General features: G+C 43.6%; 1 long non-coding RNA gene across 1 annotated transcript in view; it reads right to left on the bottom strand.

The window, feature by feature from the left end:
- Positions 1–22,362, bottom strand: part of LOC141101026 (uncharacterized) — a 38,798-nt gene extending 16,436 nt beyond the window's left edge. The window contains exons 1-2 of the long non-coding RNA XR_012234856.1: positions 22,219–22,362; positions 19,432–19,462 (exon numbers count right to left, since the gene is read on the bottom strand). This is a non-coding gene — a long non-coding RNA (uncharacterized lncRNA). The remainder of the gene's footprint in view (positions 1–19,431; positions 19,463–22,218) is intronic.
- Positions 22,363–22,718: the final 356 nt, after the last annotated feature.

Genomic DNA, 22,718 nt, shown 5'->3' with positions numbered 1-22,718 from the left:
TTCTGTCTCAGTAATACAGTCCAGCCTCTCCGCAATAGGAAATGAGATGCATACAATTAGTGACATAAAGGCTATTGATTGCAGAAATCTAGGAATTATTATTCACGCGAAAAACTTCCGTCACAATTCTCATAGGCGATGCTGACCCTCAATTAATTTGTGTGTTGAGACAATGAAAACATTTTTTTGTAAATAAAGTCTTGCTGTATCGCACTTCCATTGATTTCATCACTGTTACTCATCTCAATCCAACTTTTATCACAGGGAGCGATGTAAACATGGTGATCACTGGCTATCATGATCTGTCACGTAACTTTGGAGTGCAAAAGACAGAAGCCACAGGCCGTAGGCGATTCTATTTCATTGGCATGAGAGGGCACATTTTGAAATGTGCGCCGGAATGTCACACGTTTGTGAGTAGGAAAACTGTGAAAGCTGATGATAAACCACCACTGCATGTAATTGTGAGTCGACGTCCATAAGAAATGGAAGCCACTGATCATCTGGAGCTAGAGCCCGGCCAGCAGGACAGGGCATAGCTACATCTTAACCATCATCTTTCAGTTCAATCAAATTGTAGTGGCAGTCCCAGTGAAGGATTTGACAGCCCAGACTACACAGCGGAGGAGCAGGGAGAGGTAAACATTGCAAATGCTGGGGCACTGCCCAAGCAAGGGGGGCACACTCATGGGCGTCGGTACTGGCACTGGGCCCCTCATAGTACGGCAGTGTGTCTGACGGCGGGTGTGCACCACCACTGTCAGAGACACTTGATTGCACTATGAGGGACCCTATGCCAGTGCCCGCGCCCAAAAGTCGGCCTATCCACCTGTCCAGGGCAACGGCACTCGCACGGTTTTGTGCGCTAGGTGGTGACCCCGTCCATGGGGGGGCGCCCATTTAGGGAGGTTTACAAAGTGGCATATGTAGATGTAGGTCATTCAGCTGCTGCAAAAGGCGAAATAGGTCAAGTTCGTGGAATAGGAGGAGGACCAAAGCAAGCCATTTTTCTGGCAACCTAGGTGTCATCAAGGGAAGGTGGGACAAAATCCTTGGAAACCCATGCCTGGTTCATTTTAATGAAGGTTAGATCATCCACATTTTGGGTTGACAGACGGGTCCTTTTTTCTGTCAGGATTGATCCAGCTGCACTGAAGACTCTTTCCGATAGCACACTTACAGCTGGGCAAGTGAGCTCCTGTAAGGCATATTGTGCCAATTCAGGCCAGGTGTCCAGTTTAGCGGCCCAATAGTCAAAGGGGAATGACCTGTGTGGGAGAACATCGATATGGGAGGAAAAGTAGTTGTTAACCATAGTTGACAACTGCTGTCTCCTGTCACTTTCCATCGATGCAGTATTACCAGTTGTGTGAGCGGTCCGTGAAAAATCAGTCCACAACATTGTCATGAAACCCCTGTCTCCAACGCCACTTCTGCTGTGTGCACCGCGAACACCTCTGCCAAGCTGCCCCCGGCCCGTACGGCTCGTGTGAAACCATCACCGCTGCTGTGTGCTGGGAATGCCTCAACCAACCGGATAACCAGAGTTGCTTGTTTAGTAGCCAATATTAGGTCAAGGTTCTCCTGTGGCATGATGTTTTGTAATTTGCCTTTATAGCATGGATCCAGGATGCTGGCCAACCATTAGTCGTCATCGTTCATCATTTTGGCAATGCGTCGGTCCCTTTTTAGGATCTGCAAGGCATAATCTGACATGTGGGCCAATGTTCCCGGTGTCAATGATGCACTGCGAGTGCTGGGTGGAGGAGCACTTTCTTGCAAATCCACATCCCTCCAGTCACGCACAAACCCTGTACCAGACCTTGCCACGCCAACATTTTCACTTGCCCCATGAGATGCATCCTCCTCCCCTAAGTAATCATCCCCATCATCATCCTCCTCCTCCTCTTCTTCCTCCACCTCATCCAGGAGAGGTCCCTGAGCAGACAATGGCTGAATGTCATGAAGGATTCCCTCCACCTCTTCCTCCTCATCAACATTGGCTGCAGACGCCTGCTCCTTAAGTTGCGTCAAAGTTTGCATGAGCAGTGCATAAGTGGAATGCTCATGCTTAGGATGGCGTTGTCTGCGCTTACCAGCCATGTGCATTCCTCAAAACACTGAAGGACTTTACAGAGGTCTTTCAGCTTCGACCACTGCACACCTGTCAACTCCATGTCTGCTCTCAAAGTGCCTGGCCGTGTATCCTCCCACAAATGCATTATGGCCTGCCTCTGCTCGCACAGCCGCTCAACCATGTGCAGGGTGGAGTTCCACCTTGTTGCAATGTCGATAATGAGGCAGTGGTTGGGAAGGTGGAGCAATCGCTGCAGCTTCTGCATACGAATGGAGTGTACAGGCGACCGGCGGATGTGTGCGCACAGTCTTCGCACCTTCTGGAGCAGGGCTGTTAACTCCGGATAATTTTTGAGGAAGCACTGCACCACCAGGTTCAAGGTGTGAGCCAAGCAAGGTATGTGGCTGAGTTTTGAAAGGGCTATGGCTGCCACAAAATTACGGCCGTTATCACTAACTACCTTGCCTGCCTCAAGATGTATACTTCCCAGCCATGACTCAGTTTGTCGCTGAAAGTGCTCGGCCAGCACCTCGGCGGTGTGTCTGTCGCCCAAACACATCATCTGCAACACAGCCTGCTGACGCTTTCCACTAGCTGCTTGATAGGGGGACACCTCGTGTGCAACAGTGGCAGCTGCAGATGGAGTGCTCGCACGACTGCGCTCTGTGGACGAGCTTTCGCTTCTGGAGGAGGAGGAGGGTCGAACACCTACAGCCAACTGTTTCCTATACCGTGGGCTAGGCAGCACTGTCCCACCACCGCTGTCCCCTGTGGACCCTGCATCCACCACATTAACCCAGTGCGCAGTGATGGACACGTAACGGCCCTGGCCATGCCGACTGGACCATGCATCAGTTGTGAGGTGCACCTTTCCACTCACTGACTGCTTGAGTGCATGGACAATGCGGTCTTTCACATGATGGTGGAGGGCTGGGATGGCTTTGCGAGAGAAGTGGCGACTGGGTAGGTCATAGCGTGGTACTGCATAGGCCATAAGTTCGCGGAAAGCTGCGCTTTCCACCAACCAATAGGGCATCATCTCTAATGAGATTAGTTTGGCAATGTGGGCGTTCAAACCCAGTGTACGTGGATGAGAGACTGAGTACTTTCTTGACCTACTCATAGTGTCTGGGAGGGTGAGCTGGACTTGAGAGCTGCATATGGTGGAAGCAGCGGTGGACAGGGCGGACTGAGAGAAGGTTGATGATGGTGATGGAGTTGGTGTTCTTTCTGATGGCCTAGATTCAGTCTTTCATTGATATAACAGTGGGATTCCCTGACTGCTGTGGCCTTGCAACGACACCTCAACATTTGCTGCTGTGCTAACCGGTTGGCTTACAGTGGGGGAAACAATGTAGCGTTGCTGACTACTTTCTTTGTGATCAGTTGCACATGTGGTACTTGAGGTTTGGTGTTGTGTCCACGCTTGCAAGTGCATGCTGGTTAAATGTCTAAGCATGCAACTGGTATTCAAATTTTTCAGATTTTTCCCTCGGCTAAAGGTCCTTGCGCACTTCTTACAGATAACCTTGGCCTGATCATGAGGATTTTGTTCAAAAAAGTGCCACACTGCACTTTTACTACTTTGGCAGACACGCTGTGATATTTTGACCCTCTGGACAAGCTGTCCAGCAACTCTTTTGATTTTTGGAACCTGTCTTTGGAGTGCTCCAGGCCTGCCAGATAACAGCTGTTGCGATGTCGATGTCTGCTGTGGATGCTCCTCCTCCTCATCTGAGCTATTGGAAGCAGCACCCTCTTCCCCCAATGGATGCCAATCTGGGTCAACAACTGGGTCATCCATCACCTCCTCTTCAATGTCATGTGCACCTTCCTCTGTGTCACCGTGTATGGTGGTATAGTGTGCGGGAAGGGGCACCTGAGTCTCATCAGGGTCAGAATCTGGCTCTGTACACTGCGAGGACAATGTAGTGCTCTGAGTGAATGTACCAGCAGAATCATCTATCAGTGGCTGTGCATCAGTGCACTCCATGTCAGATTCATCTTGGCCTGGGTAATTCACCATTTCACTTGATAATGGCCTGCGTCATCCTTCAATCTTGGTTGGGGTGAAGGACACAAGGAAAGGTGTGGTTCATGAACATGAGCCTCCAATGGCGAGTCAGTGCTTTTATTTTTTACAACTTCAGAAGAGGAGGCGATAGAGCTCGAGGGTGAGTAGGCAATGTAAGACAAAACTTTTTCCTGAAGCTCTGGCTTTAAAAGCAGTTTGTCAACTCCTAGAAAACTAAGCCTTCGAGGCCTTGTGAAAAATAGGACCGAATGCAGGAGGTGTTGAGCCAGACGATGACGCAGGCTCAACACCTCCTGCATTCGGTCCTATTTTGCTTTTGCCATTACCATCAGATCCACCACCAACACCATCATTACCAGCTGCCAACCCCCGCCCAATTCCACGGCCTCTTCCACCAGTCTTCCTCATTTTTGGTAGAAATGTAGACAAAATCCAACAAACTATATAGTAATGTAAAGCAAGGTACAAGGTGTCTATAGGACAGGGGAGATTTTGAATTTCTGCACACACTTGTGGACACTGGACACTTTTGGATTGTGTAAGGCCCACTGAATATCACAGCGCTATGTCACAGGCTCGATGTTGCAGGTGTGAAAAATGTCACTAGAGGATAACGGAGATTTTGAATTTCTGCACACACTTGTGGACACTGGACACTTTTGGATTGTGCGAGGCCCACTGAATATCACAGCGCTATGTCACAGGCTCGATGTCGCAGGTGTGAAAAATGTCACTAGAGGATAACGGAGATTTTGAATTTCTGCACACACTTGTGGACACTGGACACTTTTGGATTGTGTGAGGCCCACTGAATATCACAGCGCTATGTCACAGGCTCGATGTCGCAGATGTGAAAAATGTCACTAGAGGATAACGGAGATTTTGATTTTCTGCACACACTTGTGGACACTGGACACTTTTGGATTGTGTGAGGCCCACTGAATATCACAGCGCTATGTCACAGGCTCGATGTCGCAGGTGTGAAAAATGTCACTAGAGGATAACGGAGATTTTGAATTTCTGCACACACTTGTGGACACTGGACACTTTTGGATTGTGTGAGACCCACTGAATATCACAGCGCTATGTCACAGGCAGAAATTGGCTAGTGTATGACAAACTACAAGGTGTATATAGAGTTGGGCAGAATAGGAATCTCCCTAGAGTGTATGTCAGTAAGAACGGAACAAGTCCTTGACTTATCCTTACAGAGCGACACACAGATAGCTTCACTGTGGCCGTGATAACAGCCGTTACACGGTACTGAGAGAGCAGTGTGCACGTACACGGCTGTCCGGTGTACGTAAAATTGTCAAGCTCCGTGTTTTTTAAGTATACGGACTGACACACGCTGTCTCTCTATAGTTTTGAATGTGATCAAACATCAAATATTTTTAACTGTTTGAAAACTAGACAAAACTAGAAGGTGCAGTTCTGTAAGAACGGAACATGTCCTCGACTTATCCTTACAGAGCGACACACAGCTTCACTGTGGCCGTGATAACAGCCGTTACATGGTACTGAGAGAGGAGCGTGCACGTACACGGCTGTCTGGTGTATATAAAATTGTCAAGCTCCGTGTTTTTTAAATGTACGGACTGACACACGCTGTCTCTCTATAGTTTTGAATGTGATCAAACAGCAAATATATTTAACTGTTTGAAAGCTAGACAAAACTAGAAGGTGCAGGTCTGTAAGAACGGAACATGTCCTCGACTTATCCTTACAGAGTGACACACAGATAGCTTCACTGTGGCTTGATAACAGCCGTTATACGGTACTGTGTGAGGAGTGTGCACCGCTGTATGGTGTGAAAAAATGCACGCTCAGTACCTCACTAGGACAAAAAAAAAAATTGGGATTGCTTTTAAAAAAGCAGTTTGCAGAGCAGTGGGTAAACAGCAATGCAGCCGTCAGGAAGCCTTAGAAGGCAGCCTAACAACCAACACCGCTGATCCAGCAAAATATAGCCTCCACTTGCACTGCACACACAGTGACTGGTGTGTTGTACAGGCAAAATCGCTAGCAGCAGAAGCAGTTTTTGGTGTCTTCTTCCCTGCCTAACGCTCTCCCTACAAAATCATCAGCAGCAGCAGCTCTCCCTATTCTGAGATCAGCATGAGTAACATAGCGGTCGGCATGCACACCCTTTTATACCCCCTGTGACGCCCACCAAAGCAAGCCAATCACTTGCATGCCCTTCTGAAAGATGGTGGTGACCCCTGCCTATGTCATCACGTTGCCCACAGTGTCCGTGTATCCTGATTGGCTGAAAAAGAGCGCATAACAAACTTTTGAAACACAACTTTGGCGCTTAAGTCGCCGACCTCGTGGCTGACCTCATCCTAGGGTCGGGTTTCGTTTCATGAAACACGACTTTGCCAAAAGTCGGCGACTTTTTAAATTTTTCGACCCGTTTCGCTCAACTCTAGTCATAAGTATTCAGACCTTTTGCTCAGTATTGAGTCGAAGCACCCTTTTGAGCTAGTACAGCCATGAGTCTTCTTGGGAATGATGTCAAGAGTTTTTCACACCAGGATTTCGGGATCCTCTGCCATTCTTCCTTGCAGATCCTCTCCAGTTCCATCAGCGTGGATGGTGAACATTATTGGACAGCCATTTTCAGGTCTCTCCAGAGATGCTCAATTGGGTTTAGGTCAGGGCTCTGGCTGGGCCAATCAGCAATGATCACAGAGTTGTTCTGAAGCCACTCCATTGTTATTTTAGCTGTATGCTTATGGTCTTTGTCTTGTTGGAAGGTGAACCTTCGGCCAAGTCTGAGATCCAGAGCACTCTGGAAGAGGTTTTAATCCAGGATATCTCTGCACTTGGCTGCATTCTTGTTTCCTTCAATTGCAACCAGTTGTCCTGTCCCTGCTGCTGGAAAACACCCCCATAGCATGATGCTGCCACCACCATGTTTCACTGTTGGGATTTTATTGGGCAGGTGATGAGCAGTGCCTGGTTTTCATCACACTTACCATTTAGAATTATCACTAAAAAGTTCTATCTTTGTCTCATCAGACCAGAGAATCTTAGTTCTCATAGTCTGGGAGTCCTTCATGTGCTTTTTTAGCAAACTATGCAGGCTTTCAGATGTCTTGAACTGAGGAGAGGCTTCCGTCCTGCCACTTTGCCATAAAGGCCTGACTGTTGGAGGGCTGCAGTGATAGTTGACTTTGTGGAACTTTCTGTCATCTCCCTACTGCATCTGTGGAGCTCAGCCACAGTAATATTGGGGCTCTTCTTTACTTCTCTCACCAAGGCTCTTCTGCCACTACTGCTCAGTTTGGCTGGACGGCCAGGTCTAGGAAGACTTGTGGTGGTCCCAAACTTCTTCCATTTAAGGATTATGGAAGCCACTGTGCTCTTAGGAAGCTTAAGTATTGCAAAAATTATTTTGTAACCTTGGCCAGATCTGTGCCTTGCCACAATTCTGTCGCTGAGCCCCTTGGCCAGTTCCTTTGGCCTCATGATTCTCTTTTGGTCTGACATGCACTGTGAGCTGTGAGGTCTTATATAGACAGGTGTGCGCCTTTTCAAATCAAGTCCTATCAGTTTAATTAAACACAGCTGGACTCCAATGAAGGAGTAGAATGATTTCAAGGAGAATCACAAGGAAATGGACAGAATGTGACTTAAATATGAGTGTCTGAACAAAAGATCTGAATACTTATTACCATGTGATATTTCAGCTTTTCTTTATTAACAAATTTGCAACAATTTCTACATTACTTGCTTTTTTCAGTCAAGATGGGGTGCAGAGTGTACATTAATGAGAAAAAAATGAACTTTTTTGAACTTACCAAATGGCTGCAATGAAACAAAGAGTGAAAAATTTAAAGAAGTCTGAATACTTTCTGCCCACTGTATCCAACAGTGCTATCAGCTCACAACTAGCTGCTTCTACAGTTAAGAGAAGTATCACAAGAAAAGGTCTTAATGGAAGAAATGCAACCAAATAGCCATACCTACAATATGGGTGTAAGGCTGAGTGACTCAACTATGCATTAACATATAAAAACTGGGTTGCAGTAACATGTCAGCAGATTGTCTGAACTGATTATTCAAAATTTTAAATATTTTACTGTAACAGAAGGCAGTTTTTTTGCTGAAGGCATGGGATCAGCACAATAATGAGAGATTGCAGGCAACAGTGAAGCATGGTGGAGGTTTCTTACAAGTTTGTGGCTGCATTTCAGCAAATAAAGATTGGTATTTGGTCAGGATTAATGGTGTCCTCAATGCTGAGAAATACAGGCAGATAATTATCCATCATGCAATACCATCAGGAAGGTGTCAATTTGGCTCCAAATTTATTCTGCAATAGGAAAATGATCCCAAACATACAGCCAATGTCACTGATGATAGAGATGAGAGATGATATGTTCCCAACAGAGCCCTAATCTCATCAGTCTGTGTGGGTTTAGATAAACAGACAGAAGGATTTGAACAAGCAACATCGACAGACGATCTGCTGTTAGTTTTCCAAGAGGTCTGGAGCAAACTCTCTGCTGAGTACCTTCAAAAACTGTGCTTAAGAACACAGAAAATAATTTTTGTTATATTGAAGGCAAGGCACGGTGACAGAAACTATGGATTTGATTTTGATTTTTCTTTTGTTATTCATTTTGGATTTTATTAATCGTAAAAAATACATTTTTGATACCATTCTTACTCTGAAGCATTTTTTTCATATAGCAGGTTAAAACGTTTGAACAGTACTGTGTATAAATATAATATTACCAATTAATTTACACTGAAGTGAGGAAAAAAGTAAAAATCTCATTTTTATTGCATGCTTTAAAAATAAACAATAGGAAAAAAGCCAGAATTGCTGATTTTCTTTTTCCATTCACACCACAATTTTGTTTTCTCTTTGCCTTCATGGAAAACGAAATGATACTTTTAAATACTACAACCCCTACCTAGTTATATTGATGGAAAAAAGCAAAGGCTCCAAGAGCACAGCAAAAAAGTGACCAGAGAAGGAAGAGGTTTAATTGGCCAATTTAAACCTATAAGACCCTCTTCACATCCATGTTGAAAGCTCAATTTGCAGCCACAGTCAAAGAAAATTATAGGAAAAAAAGTTGGCAAAACGTGAAACTTTTAATGATGGAAACCCAAAGTATTTAATAAAATAACTAGCAATAACAGGCAACCAGGAATGTTAAGAGTTGTCCATGTGAGGGATCAGTCCTCAACTTGAATTACGTTTTTTGCTCCTGCCTTTAAATTGGAAAGCCCAACTAAGATGTATACATGGCCTAACGTGAAATTTACATAACTATTTAAATTAAAAGTCAAATTATTGGAAACAGGAATACTGTCGCAACATGAACATAAAACTATTTAATGTATTTTTCTTTTTTGCACTATAGTTGGTTCAGGGTTAAAATTGTTTTAGTTGATTTTTTACAGTTGTTCTCAAAAGTTTACATACCCCAGCAGAATTTTTGCTTTCTTGGCCCTTTTTCAGAGAAAATGAATGATAACACCAAAACTTTTTCTCCAAGCCATTTATTGTCAGACTACTGTGTTTTCTCTTTTTAAATCATAATGACAACCCAAAACATCCAATTGACCCTGATGAAAAGTTCACATACCCCATTTCTTAATACCGTGTATTGCCCCCTCTAACATCAATAACATCTTAAAGTCTTTAGTGGTAGTTGTGGATGAGGTTCTTTATTTTTTCAGATGGCAAAGCTGCCCACTCTTCTTGGCAAAAAGCCTTCAGTTCATGTAAATTTCTGGGCTGTATAGCAAGAACTGCGCACTTGAGGTATCCACACAGTGGTTCAATGATATTGAGGTTAGGAAACTGAGATAGCCAGTCCAGAAACTTCACTTTGTTCTGCTGTAGCCAATGACAGGTTGACTTGGCCTTGTGTTTTGTCATGTTGGAACATCCAGTAGGAATAATGTTCCTTTCATTATAGGCCTTGTTGACCTCTCTCCAATTGGAGCGTTTATGGTTGTGGCCAAAAAGTTGAATTTTAGTCTCATCACTCCAAATTACCTTGTTCCAGAAGTTTTGTGGTTTGTCTCTGTGGTGTTATGAGAATTGTAGGCAAGAAATTTGTGGCATTTACGCAATAATGGCTTTCTTCTTGCAACTTGACCATGCAGCTCATTTTTCTTCAAGTGCCTCCTTATTCTGCATTTTGAAACAGCCACACCGCTAGTTTTCAGAGAGTCCTATATTTCAGCTGATGTTAGATTCATAGAGTGGTAGAGTTGGAAGGAACCTCCTGGGTCATCTGGTCCAACCACCTGCTCAAAGCAGGATTCACTAAATCACCCCAAACAGATGTCTGTCCAGCATCTGAAGACTTCCATGGAAGGAGAACTCACCACCTCTCGTGGCAGCCTGTTCCACTCATTGATCACCCTAATTGTCAAAAATATTTTCTAATATCCAATCTGTGTCTCCTCCCATTCAGTTTCATCCCTTTACTTCTATTCTTTCCTTGTGCAAATGAGAATAAAGATGATCCTTCTACAATGTGACAGTCCTTGAGATATTTATAGACAGCTATTAAGTCTCCTCTCAGTCTTCATTTTTGCAAGCTAAACATTCCCGAATCCTGTAATTGCTCCTCATACGACATGGTTTGCTGACCGGTCACCATTTTGGTCGCTCTTCTCTGAACTTGCTCCAGTTTGTTGATTTTTTTTAAAACGTGGTGCCCAAAACTGGACACAGTGTTCCAGATGAGGTCTGACCAAAGAGGAGAAGAGGGCAATAATGACTTCACGTGATCTAGACTGTATGCTTCTGTTAATACATCCCAGAACTGCATTTGCCTTTTTTGCTGCTGCATCACACTGTTTAATCATGTTCAGTTTATGATCTATTAGTATACCCAAGTCTTTTCACATGTGCTGTTGCTTAGCCCTATTCTTCCCATTCTGTAAATGCTTTTTTCATTTTTATTGCCCAGATGTAGTACTTTGCATTTTTCCCTGCTAAAAACCATTCTGTTAGATGCTGCCAACTAGAGATGAGCGACTTTGCCTTTTTTCGGGTCGAGTCGGGTTTCGTGAAACCCGACTTTCGCAAAAGTCGGGTCGAACGAAATCGGCCGATTATTGTGAAAAGTCGAAGGCCGACTGAAACACGAAACCCAATGCAAGTCAATGGGGAATAAAAATCGGCAGTGAGAGGAGGACAGGAAACACACCTACAGTGCCCATTTTGATGCCAAAAACATCAATTCTTATTACTTAAGCTTGGCAACCTTAATTTGCTTCCTAATAATAGTTAGGCATTGAAAACTGGGGGTTATTTGGCTAAAGTTGTGGGGGGGTAGGGCTGGCTCCAGATTTTCGTGGGCCCTGGGCCAGAGTGTCGATGGGCTCCTTTAACACATGCCACAATTCATGATCCTCTGATACGCCATAGAATTAGCGGTGTAGTACAATGAAAAATACTTCACTTCTTACATCTCATGACTGATATCCATTTTAAATTTTCCAATGGCTCCAAAAACAGACAGTATGCTCCTCCATACAGTATTATGGGCACCGCATAGTGCACCATACAGAGTAATGAGGCCCATATATTTCTCCATACAGAATCATTGGTCTCATATAATGTTCGATACAGTATATGATGAGCTCCACATAATGCTACAGTATATGTTGGTCTCCATGGATGAAGCTCCACTGTCTTATGGGCCAAAATAATGCTCCATATATAATGGGCCCCACATCTAATGCTCCAGTGTATAATGGGCCATGTCAATGCAGCTCCAGTGACTGATGTCCACCTTTGGAATGCTCCAGTGTATGTTGGGCCACATATATCATTCTCCAGAGTATAGTGCTCCCCAAAAATTGCTACCAACCTTTAAAACAATAAGTCTCCTCGCTAAGGAATCCCTGTACTAGTCTGGACTCCTCGTCGTCCCCATCTTCCCTCTCTCTGCACTTGGACTGTTTAGGCAGAGGGCATACAGACGTGATGTCATCGCACTCTTTGACCAGAATGTCACTGTCAGTAAACGCGCACAACGTCACGGCGGAGGAGCAAGGAGAGGTAAGTGTTTCAACTTTGTAAGTGCTGTGATCCTTACAAAGCAGGGGGGGCCCACTCATTGTTGATAGCACTGGCACAAGGCCCCTCATAGTACGGTGGTGTGTCTGACGGCGGGTGGGCCGAACCTGCACTTTCATCTGCACCTTCCTCTTTGTCACCATGTAAGGTGGTAAAGTATGTGGGAAGGGTAACCTGAGTTTCATCACGGTCAGATTCTGGCTGTGTAGAGTGCAAGGGGAATGTGGTGGTCTGGGTCAATGTTCCAGTAGAATCATCTAGCATTGGCTGGGCATCTGTGCAGTTGTGGCGCCCCAAGGAGTACGTTCGCTACAGTGGCATTAGCTTCCACCTAGGGAGTGTGATGTCATGCTTGTGAGCAACGAAGGATCTTTCTAGCAGGTTAACTGATTGGGCGGCATTATTCCCACGAGTCATGATCCTCCAAACAGCATCCATGAAGGCAAAGTGTTTGTTTTCCGGGGGCAGTATGGTTGCAAAGCTGAACCTTAAAGGAATGTCCAGAAGGGCACCATCAGGAGTGGAGCCTGCGGCTGTAGCTTGCTCAACATCTGGGCTCTTCTGCTGAGTAGCACACAGTTCTTACCTAAACAGGCGGCATAGCTTTGTTGCCAACTCTGCTGAGTAGCATACACAGTTACTAGGCCCAAAGTATTAAGTGGTGTAAATGCAGTCAAAAACTGGTTCTTTTATAAACAGGCGGCATAGCACGGTTCACGGGTGGGCTCCTCTGCTGAGTAGCAGACACAGTTACTAGGCCAAAAAGGATTTTCATGACAATATGTGATATAAAATTATTAGGAGCACACACGGTGTAGCTCCTTCACAGGTGTACTACACCGCTGGCTACCAGACACCGCTACTATGGCCTCAAACTGTCTATTATCTTTGAAAACCATTATTAATGTGAAAATATAGTTACGCGTTTGTTTGATGCAAACTTTTTGGAATGGAAACTCAAACAGCGGAATTGTAATCAAAGTTTTGTTGTTCGACAAACGGATCTAACACCGCCCAAAACAGGTAGAATTTGAATTTGGCTAGCAGTTCCACTCAAACACCACTCAGCTGTAATCAGGAGGCAGACTCAGATGGTCTCAGGCACAGTATGGATTCGACAAGATTGCAGAAAGTAGAGAAAGGGTACAGTATCACCGGATTACAGGTATATATAGCATAGTTTACACATTACAAATATATGTCTATAGATCAGTAGGCAGACTCAGAAGTTCTAAGGCCCAGTTTGGATTTGACCAGATAGTACAAAGTTGAGAAAGGGCACATTATCACTGGATAACATATATATGTAGCATAGTTTAAACATTTAAAATCTCCGTGTTCTCAGTATGGATTAGACAACAATCTAAAAAGTAGGAAAAAGGAAATGTATTTGAAGCGTACACCAGTATAAATTTTAGTGGTATTTTTAAATCTTCATATATATTTCTGTCTCAGTAAGACAGTCCAGACTCTCCGCAATGAAAATGAGATGCATAAAAGTACAGACATAAAGTCTAGAGATTGCAGAAATGTAGGAATTACTAATCACGGGAAAAACTTCTAGGAGAATTCTCAGAAGCGATGCTGACCCTCAATTACTTTTTGTGTATGGAGACAGTGAAAACAGTTCTTTGTGAAGAAAGTGTTGCTGTATCACAGTACCGTTGATCCCATCACCGTTACTCATCTCCATCAAATTTTGATCACAGGGAGAGATGTAGACATGGTGCTCACTGCCTATCATGATCTGTCACGTAACTTTGGATTGCAAAAGACAGAAGCCACAGACTGTAGGCGATTCTACTGGATTGGCATGAGAGGGCACATTAAAAAATGTGGGCAGGAATGTCACACGTCTGTGAGTAGGAAAACTGTGAAAGCTGATGAGAAACCACCAATGCATCTCATTGTGAGTCGACGTCCTTAAGAAAAGGAAGCCATTGATCATCTGAAGCTAGAGCCCGTCCAGCAGGACAGGGCATAGCTACGTCTTAACCATCATCTATCAGTTCACCATATTTGTAGTGGCAGTCCCAGTGAAGGATTTGACAGGCCAGACTACACAGCGGAGGAGCAGGGAGAGGTAAACATTACAAATGCTGGGGCCCTGCCCAAGCAAGGGGGGCCCACTCGTGGGCGTCGGTACTGGCTCCCAGCCGTTATCACTAACTACCTTCCCTTCCTCAAGAAGCAGACTGCCCAGCCATGAATCAGTTTGTCGCTGAAAGTAGTCGGCCAGTACCTCCGCGGTGTGTCTGTCACCCAAACACATCATCTTCAACACAGCCTGCTGACGCTTTCCACTAGCTGATCGATAGTGGGAAACCTTGTGTGCAACACTGGCAACTGTGGATGGAGTGCTCGTGCGACTGCGCTCTGTGGACGAGCTTTCGCTTCTGGAGGAGGAGGAGGAGGAGGGTCGAACGCCTACAGCCAACTGTTTCCTATACCGTGGGCTAGGCAGCACTGTCCCACCACCGCTGTCCCCTGTGGACCCTGCATCCACCACATTAACCCAGTGCGCAGTGATGGACACGTAACGGCCCTGGCCATGCCTACTGGACCATGCAGCTGTGGTGAGGGGCACCTTTCCACTCACTGATTGCTTGAGTGCATGGACAATGCGTTCTTTCACATGAAGGTGGAGGGCTGGGATGGCTTTGCGAGAAAAGAAGTGCAGACTGGGTAGACCATAGCGTGGTACTGCGTAGGCCATGAGTTTGCAGAAAGCTGCGCTTTCAACCAACCGGTAGGGCATCATCTCTAACGAGATTAGTTTGGCAATGTGGGCGTTCAAACCCAGTGTACGCGGATGAGTACTTTCTTGTCCTACTCATATTCTCTGGTAGGGTGAGCTGGACTTGAGAGCTGCATTTGGTGGAACTAGCGGTGGATCTGGCAGACTGAGAGAGGGTTGATGATGGTGATGGAGTTGGTGTTCTTTCTGATAGCCTAGATTCAGTCTTTCGTAGCAATAACATTGTGATACCCTGACTGCTTTGGCCTTGCGACGACACCTCAACATTTGCTGCTGGTGGTGTGCTAACCAGTGGGCTTACAGTGGGGGAAACAATGTAGCCTTGCTGACTACCTTCATTGGGAGCAGTTGCACATGTGGTACGTGAGGTTTGGTAGTCCATCAACGCTTGCACGTGCATGGTGGTTAAATGTCTAAGCATGCAACTGGTATTCAAATTTCTCAGAATTTTCCCTCAGCTAAAGGTCTTTGCGCACTTCTTACAGATAACCTTTGCCTGATCATTTGGGTTTTGTTCAAAAATGTGCCACACTGCACTCTTCCTACTAGGGAAGACATTTTGAGGCCTTGCACGCTGTGCTAATTTGACCGTCTGGCCAAGCTGTCCTGCAACTCTTTTGCTTTTTGTAACCCGTTTTTGGACTGCTCCGGGTCTGCCAGATAACAGCTGTTGCAATGTCGATGCCTGCTGTGGATGCTCCTCCTCCTCTTCTGAGCTACTGGCAGCGGCACCCACTTCCCCCAATGGATGTCAATCTGGGTCAACAACTGGGTCATCCATCACCTCGTATTCAATGTCATGTGCACCTTCCTCTGTGTCACCGTGTATGGTGGTATAGTATGCGGGAAGGGGCACCTGAGTTTCATCTGGGTCAGATTCTGACTCAGTACACTGTGAGGACAATGTAGTGCTCTGAGTGAATGTACCAGCAGAATCATCTAGCAGGGGCTGTGCATCAGTGCACTCCATGTCAGCTTCATCTTCGCCTGGATAATTCACGATTTGACTTGATAACCCAGGCATGGTATGTGAAAGCAGCTCCATTGAGTAATCTGTAGTGTGGCCTGTGGCATCCTTCAATTTTGGTACGGGTGAAGGACACAAGGAAAGGTGTGGTTCATGACCATGAGCCTCCAATGACGACTCAGTGCTTTTATTTTTTAAAACTTCAGGAGAGGAGGCGATAGAGCTGGAGGCTGTCAGCAATGTAAGCCAAAACTTGTTCCTGAAGCTCCGGCTTTAAAAGCGGTTTATCTACTCCCAGAAAAGGGAGCCTTCGAGGCCTTATGGAGCCAGATGATGACGCAGGCTCAACAACTCCTGCATTAGGTGCTATTTTGCTTTTGCCACTACCAGCAGATCCACCACCAACACCATCATTACCAGCTTGCAACCCCCGTCCACTTCCATGGCCTCTTCCACCACACTTCCTCATTTTTGGGTAAAATGTACCCAAAATTCCACCAACTATATGGTACTGTAAAACAAGGTACAAGGTGTATATAGTAGTGGGGAGAATTTGAATCTCCTTACACACTTCGGGATACTGAAGTATTCTCTCAGGCCCTGTGTATATTACACCTCAATGTAACAGGCTGATTTTGGATGGTGTAAAAAATGTGTATAGAGTACTGGGGAGAAGTTGAATCTCCTTACACACTTCTGGATACTGAAGGATTCTCTCAGGCCCAGTGTATGTTACACCTCAATGTAACAGGCTGATTTTGGATGGTGTAAAAAATGTCTATAGAGGACTGGGGAGAATTGGAATCTCTCTACAGACTTGAGGACACTGAAGGATTCTCTCAGGCCCAGTGTATATTACACCGCAATGTAACAGGCTGATTTTGGATGGTGTAAAAAATGTGTATAGAGGACTGGGGAGAATTTGAATCTCCTTACACACTTCTGGATACTGAAGTATTTTCTAAGGCCCAGTGTATGTTACACCTCAATGTAACAGGCTGATTTTGGATGGTGTAAAAAATGTCTATAGAGGACTAGGGAGAATTGGAATCTCTCTACAGACTTGAGGACACTGAAGGATTCTCTCAGGCCCAGTGTATATTACACCGCAATGTAACAGGCTGATTTTGGATGGTGAAAAATATGTGTATAGAGGACTGGGGAAAATTGGATTGTCCCTGTAGATTTTAGCAAGCTGACAATGATGCTCTCAGTCCCAAGTATGGCAGTAGGCAGCCTAATAAGCTGGACTGCTGCACACAAAAGTGTGGAAAAATGAACACTTGGTAACTGGGCAAAAAATAGGATGAAAAGTATGTTAGCTTTTAAAAAAGCAGTTTGCACAGCAGTGTGAAAACAGCAATGCAGCTATCTGGGAGCCTTATAAGGCAGCCTAATAACCAACAGAGCTGATGCACCAAAATAGAGCCTCCCCTGTCACTGCACAGTGACTGGTGTGTTGTACAGGCAAAATCGCTAGCAGCAGAAGCAGTTTTTTTGTTCTTCTTCCCTGCCTAATGCTCTCCCTACAGAATCAGCAGCAGCAGCAGAAGCTCTCCCTATTCTGAGATCAGCAGAAGTAAGATGGCGGTCGGCGTGCACGCCCTTTTATAGCCCCTGTGATGCCCCACAAAGCAAGCCGATCACTTGCATGCCCTTCTCAAAGATGGTGGTGACCCCTGCCTATATCATCATGTTGCCCACAGTGTCCGTTCTTCCTCAATGGCTGAAAAAGGGCGCTGAAGCATCTTTTGAAACGCGACTTTGGCGCTAAAGTCGCCGACCTCGTGGCTGACCTCACGCTAAGGTCGGGTTTCGTTTCATGAAACCCGACATTGGTAAAAGTCAGCGACTTTTGAATTTTTTCGACCCGTTTCGCTCAACTCTACTGCCCACTGTTCCAGTTTATTTATATCTTTTTGAATCCTCTCTCTTTATTCTCTAGTATAAGCTATCCCACCTAGCTTTGTGTCATCAGCAAATTTAATCAGTTTACCCTCAATTCCATCATCTAAATAATTAATAAAAATGTTGAACAATATGGGGCCCAGAACAGAACACTGAGGTGGTGTTATTTGTGGGTTTTTCTTTGCATCCTGAACAATTTTCCTGGCAGTTTGGACAACATTTTTACTGGTCTACCTGATCATGGGTTTGTTTTTACAAAGCCCCTGATTTTCCATTTGTTAATCACAGTTTGAAGGCTGTTGACTGGCATTATCAATTCCTTGGATATCTTTTTGTATCCCTTTCTTGTTTTATTCAGTTATCCTACTTTTTCCCATAGAGCCATTGACAATTCTTTTACTTTCCCCAAGACTCACAATCCAGAAACGTCAGAGGCTGGATGAAAGATGCAAGTCTGTCTGGATCCCAGAAACTCACTCAGCTTTTATGCACACACACTGATTTCAAGCATATAGGTCACAGGTGAGGATGTTACCTTTAGTAGCCATTCCAACCCATTTGTGTCAACTTCTGTGCTTGTTATCAGGTCAAAACCACCAGGGTATGTGAACTTTTGATCAGGGTCATTTGGATGTTTTGGGTTTTCATTATGATTTAAAAAGAGAAAACACAGCAGTTTGACAATTAATGGCTTCACCCAATCACTAACCATGAGTGGAGAAAAAGTTTTGGTGTCATCATTCATAGTCTCTAAAAAAAAGGCCAAGAAAGCAAAAATTCTGCCGGGGTATGTAAACTTTTGAGCACAACTGTAAATGTCTGTGACAAATACAATTAGTGCAGTGTGTGCAGCTTGCTGTACATGTATTTAATTAATAAACAATTATTTTTCTGAATAAAATGGCATGGCATTTCAGCACAACTGTAGATACTCTTTGTGAAGTAGAAATTACTCAAAAAAAACAGTATAAAATTCCTAATATTCAGATAAGGCTGAACATGACTGTATGGTCGTGCTGCTGTAGTAGTGCATACATGAGTTACAAAGACCCTGACAACAAAAAATAAATCTAAGTCCCTCTAAACTATTTGTTGTTTCAGAAGCCTGATCAGCTCCTGAAGCCCTGGAGCAAAATTAAGTTGCCCGATAAAGACATTACATGTCAGAGAAAGCATGAATGAATGGAGGATCAGACAGTGGCAACAGGACAGAGGAGTATCATTTTTTTACACCCTTAAATTTTTATGCTTTAGGATCTAGAAAGTCCCCAGAACATTATAGCTTAGTAAGGAACTTTCAATTTGCATTTCGTATCTTTGATTAAGATTGATTTTCTTGCCAAATTCAAGAAAATTTCACATTCAAATTTTGTCAAACTCACTGTTCACTAGTTCACACACGTGTTTGTATATTTATTTTATACAACTTCCATTTTTTAAAGACTTAGCACTTGTTTGTTCCATTCAATCTCTTGTAACATACTTGTAACATACAAAGTTCTCTCATTTTGCTGTCAAATTTTGTAGTACCTTTGGAGAGTCAATGCCTTGTTTAACTTTAAAGCGGTCAACAAGACCTCAAACTCCTCTTTGGCACAGGACTTATTTCAACAGCACTTACTTTTGATTTCTACTGACCATGAAGACTTGATCTGTCAAACAGAAATAAAAAATGGTTACTGTATTTCTCAAATTGAAGGGTTAACCTATGAACTAATTACATCTGTCACTTTTTTCACTTTCAAAGGAAATTGATTTTATGACCCCAAAAGAACATACAATTAGAAATCTGAATCTCCAACCTTTCAAGCAACGCTTTGTGAAGTGCGTCTAAAAATGAATTCTATAAATTGCACACAATGGTCGCTTTATTTACGGTTGGCTCCTCTGTATTGTGTTATTTTCCATTGGAAGAAACATCTACAGGGGTTATAAGTCAATTGGATACCTGTTGTTTTCTGTTAGGAGTACGGCAAGTCTCCCAAGATTTTTACCCTTCCGTCCATCTATCAATTTATATTTCTGAGCTTCTTACTGTTTCTTTCATCCGCTTCTTTTATTCCTCTCTGTTCCTTCCTCTCCTTTCTTCTTGTCTCTCTGTGCTCGGGTTTTGTCATTCACAGTACATTTCCACCTAACAGTTTTGCTTCCAGAGGTAGTATGTGTTTTTAAGAGTTTGCTCGGTGTCATAATCACGCTGAAATATTCTTATAGCAGTCAATATCCTTTGCTTATACAAATGTTTGCAGAGATGATTGAAGCAGTGCCATTTCAGCCGCTATGATGGGCATTTTGGGCTTGAAAAAATGACAAGAAAATGAATGTTGAATGACAACACAGACAAATTATGTTTTTTTTGTTTCGTAATTATAAGCAATTTTGATTTTTAGCTAAAAAGCTCTTCGCAGCTCCCGGGTTGAATTTGGAGCCTTTTAAGTCGATGCCAATCATGTGTTGAATCAAGGATTTAATTTCGAGTGTCTGTTTGTTCAAAGTTATTACTGACATCTTCCTAGGGAACCATTGTTCTAAGTTATATGGATGTCTGACAGGGGTTGTTCTCATTTCTTTTATATGGATGCCTTGCAGGGGCTGTTCTCAGTTAAGTTATATGGATGCCTGGCAGGGGCTGTTTGGAATCCCCATGAATCCAGTTATGAATAATGTTAGTCACTAAAGGGATCGTCTGGCCTTAGGTTACAAGTCTGCGGTCACTCTATGTAACCGCAGACTTGTGAATCCTCAAAGCGCGCACACGGTAAGAATTCTCTGGTGCCGCTGCTGGGCACATGACCGCAAGTATTCAGTTTGCATGCATAGAGTCACATGCAGACTAGACAAGATCGCCCTCAGCCAATGCTAGTATATTGAGGCCAAACACGTCTAGTCAGCATGTGGCTGGAAGTATGCAAATTGCATACTTGCAGTCACATAACCGCCCGTTTTCAGAGCCTGCAGTACGTTATGTGTGTGGATTCACATATCTGCAGTAACATAGAGTAATTGCAGAATTGTAGCCTAAAGCCCCCGTCTTACGTAGCGAGTTCGCTAGCGAGATCAGTGTTGCTTCACCGATTTTGCGATCGGGCCCCTGCTGCGATGTTGCTGATCATGCTCGAATGTCCTGGGCCATTTTTTGATCACTGGTGTCCCGCTGGCCAGCATGCATCGCTGTGTTTGACAGGGACCACGACAAACGACCTCTATACTACAGGTCTGAGAGACAGGGTCCCAACGACAGTCGTATCATTTCGTATCGTTGCTGCGTCGCTGGTGAGATCTGACTGCTTGACATCTCACCAGCGACCACGTAGCGACGCACCAGCGATCCCTAGATCACTACTAGGTCATATCTTTGTCGGGATCGCTGGTGCATCGCTAAGTGTGACAGTACCCTAAGACTGGACAATTCCTTTAACCTCTAAAGGACCAATTGAGAGAATTGTGGTGGATGTTTTGTGTGGGGCACAAAAATTTGGGATTGTTACAATTATATAAACCCAGACACATCCCATGTGAGTACAGTGACATTAAAGTGTCAGACTACAGCAGTTGATCCAACAGTGGATGCTGGTACTAAGAACCCAATCTCCATCTATACAGAACATTTCATTACATTTTTCTATGAATAAGATTTTAATATCAGTAACAACTAGGGGTTTGATCACACAAACGTGGATTTTCCTGGTTAAAAATTCACTTGCCTAAAAAAAAACGATTTTTGAAATGTATTTTTGGTATGTGCCTTGTTTATGGAAAATGTTATCTGCTTCAGTGGTCAAACTTGGAGTTTTTTTCATGGAGAAAACCTTTAGAAGTGGCACATGGTTTTTTTCTCCTGCTAAAAAAAATATGGAAAAAAACAGAACCATGTGAACTATTAGAAGTTTAAGTAAACATTATTTAAAGCTCTTGTTAATGTGGATGTTGGAGCAAGAATTCACATAAAAAAGTCAGTGTGAACCCCCTTTACAGTAAATTAGTTTAGTGATATAGGTTATAGCTAAATTAACCATTAGGAAATAAACTCTGGTGGCACTCTTGGCTCCAAAGTCAAATCCAAATGGTCAGTTCTTTTGCTGAGTGTTTTGTATTAGGGTACAAAATGTCCTGTTACTCTGATCTTGGTGACCGGTAGGTAACCTGCTGTTGACTTTCTGGAAATGCACTAGTGATTTATGATACTGTTAGGTCAGATGCTGTGCAGATTACAGCATGTAATATTGATAATTTTAATACTGAGTGCTGTCGAGTATCAGATTTAAATACCTCTATTTTAAGGCCATAAAGACCAATATTGTTAAGGATTCCACTATACAATGTCTAAATACTACCATCACACCTTAACCTCTACCCCACAACCATCTTTATTATTATCACCACAAATATGCCAGTTCCATACAAATACCTTTTTCAGGCTACACAAACTTCATATTCTAATGATGATATTCTAAGTAGAGAAGAGCGAGCACTAAAATGGTCAGATGCTCTTTACTCAACCAAGCAATTTTTAATTCTTGAATGCTCGTCTGAAGAAACAAGTATAATGGCATTTTTCCGGCAGACCCTACAAAACATTAAAAATCAACAAGAAACTAGAGTTTACAGAAAAAAAAAATGTTAAGAAGCATTCTTTTATGTATAATGACTTTAATATAAGATAAAATTTAAAAAAGATATAAAAAATTAAGTAAATCAAAATTGAAATTTCTAGCAAAATATGGGAAATTTCAGTGTAATTTATGATGAAAGCAAGAACTGCCAAAAATGTGATTTAAGAAGGACTCTGATACACCCTGTATTTGACATAAAGGAGGGCCTCATACACATTTTCTTCAAATTGTCATATAGTGGTACTACTAGACTCATCGGCTATGCACTAACTGTAAACCCTTTAAAAATAGCAAA

The sequence above is a fragment of the Dendrobates tinctorius genome, unplaced genomic scaffold, assembly GCF_039654945.1.
Source record: "Dendrobates tinctorius isolate UK_male_01 unplaced genomic scaffold, ASM3965494v1 ptg000113l, whole genome shotgun sequence".
NCBI classification, from domain to species: Eukaryota; Metazoa; Chordata; class Amphibia; order Anura; family Dendrobatidae; genus Dendrobates; species Dendrobates tinctorius.
This window is presented reverse-complemented; position numbering and strand designations above follow the sequence as displayed.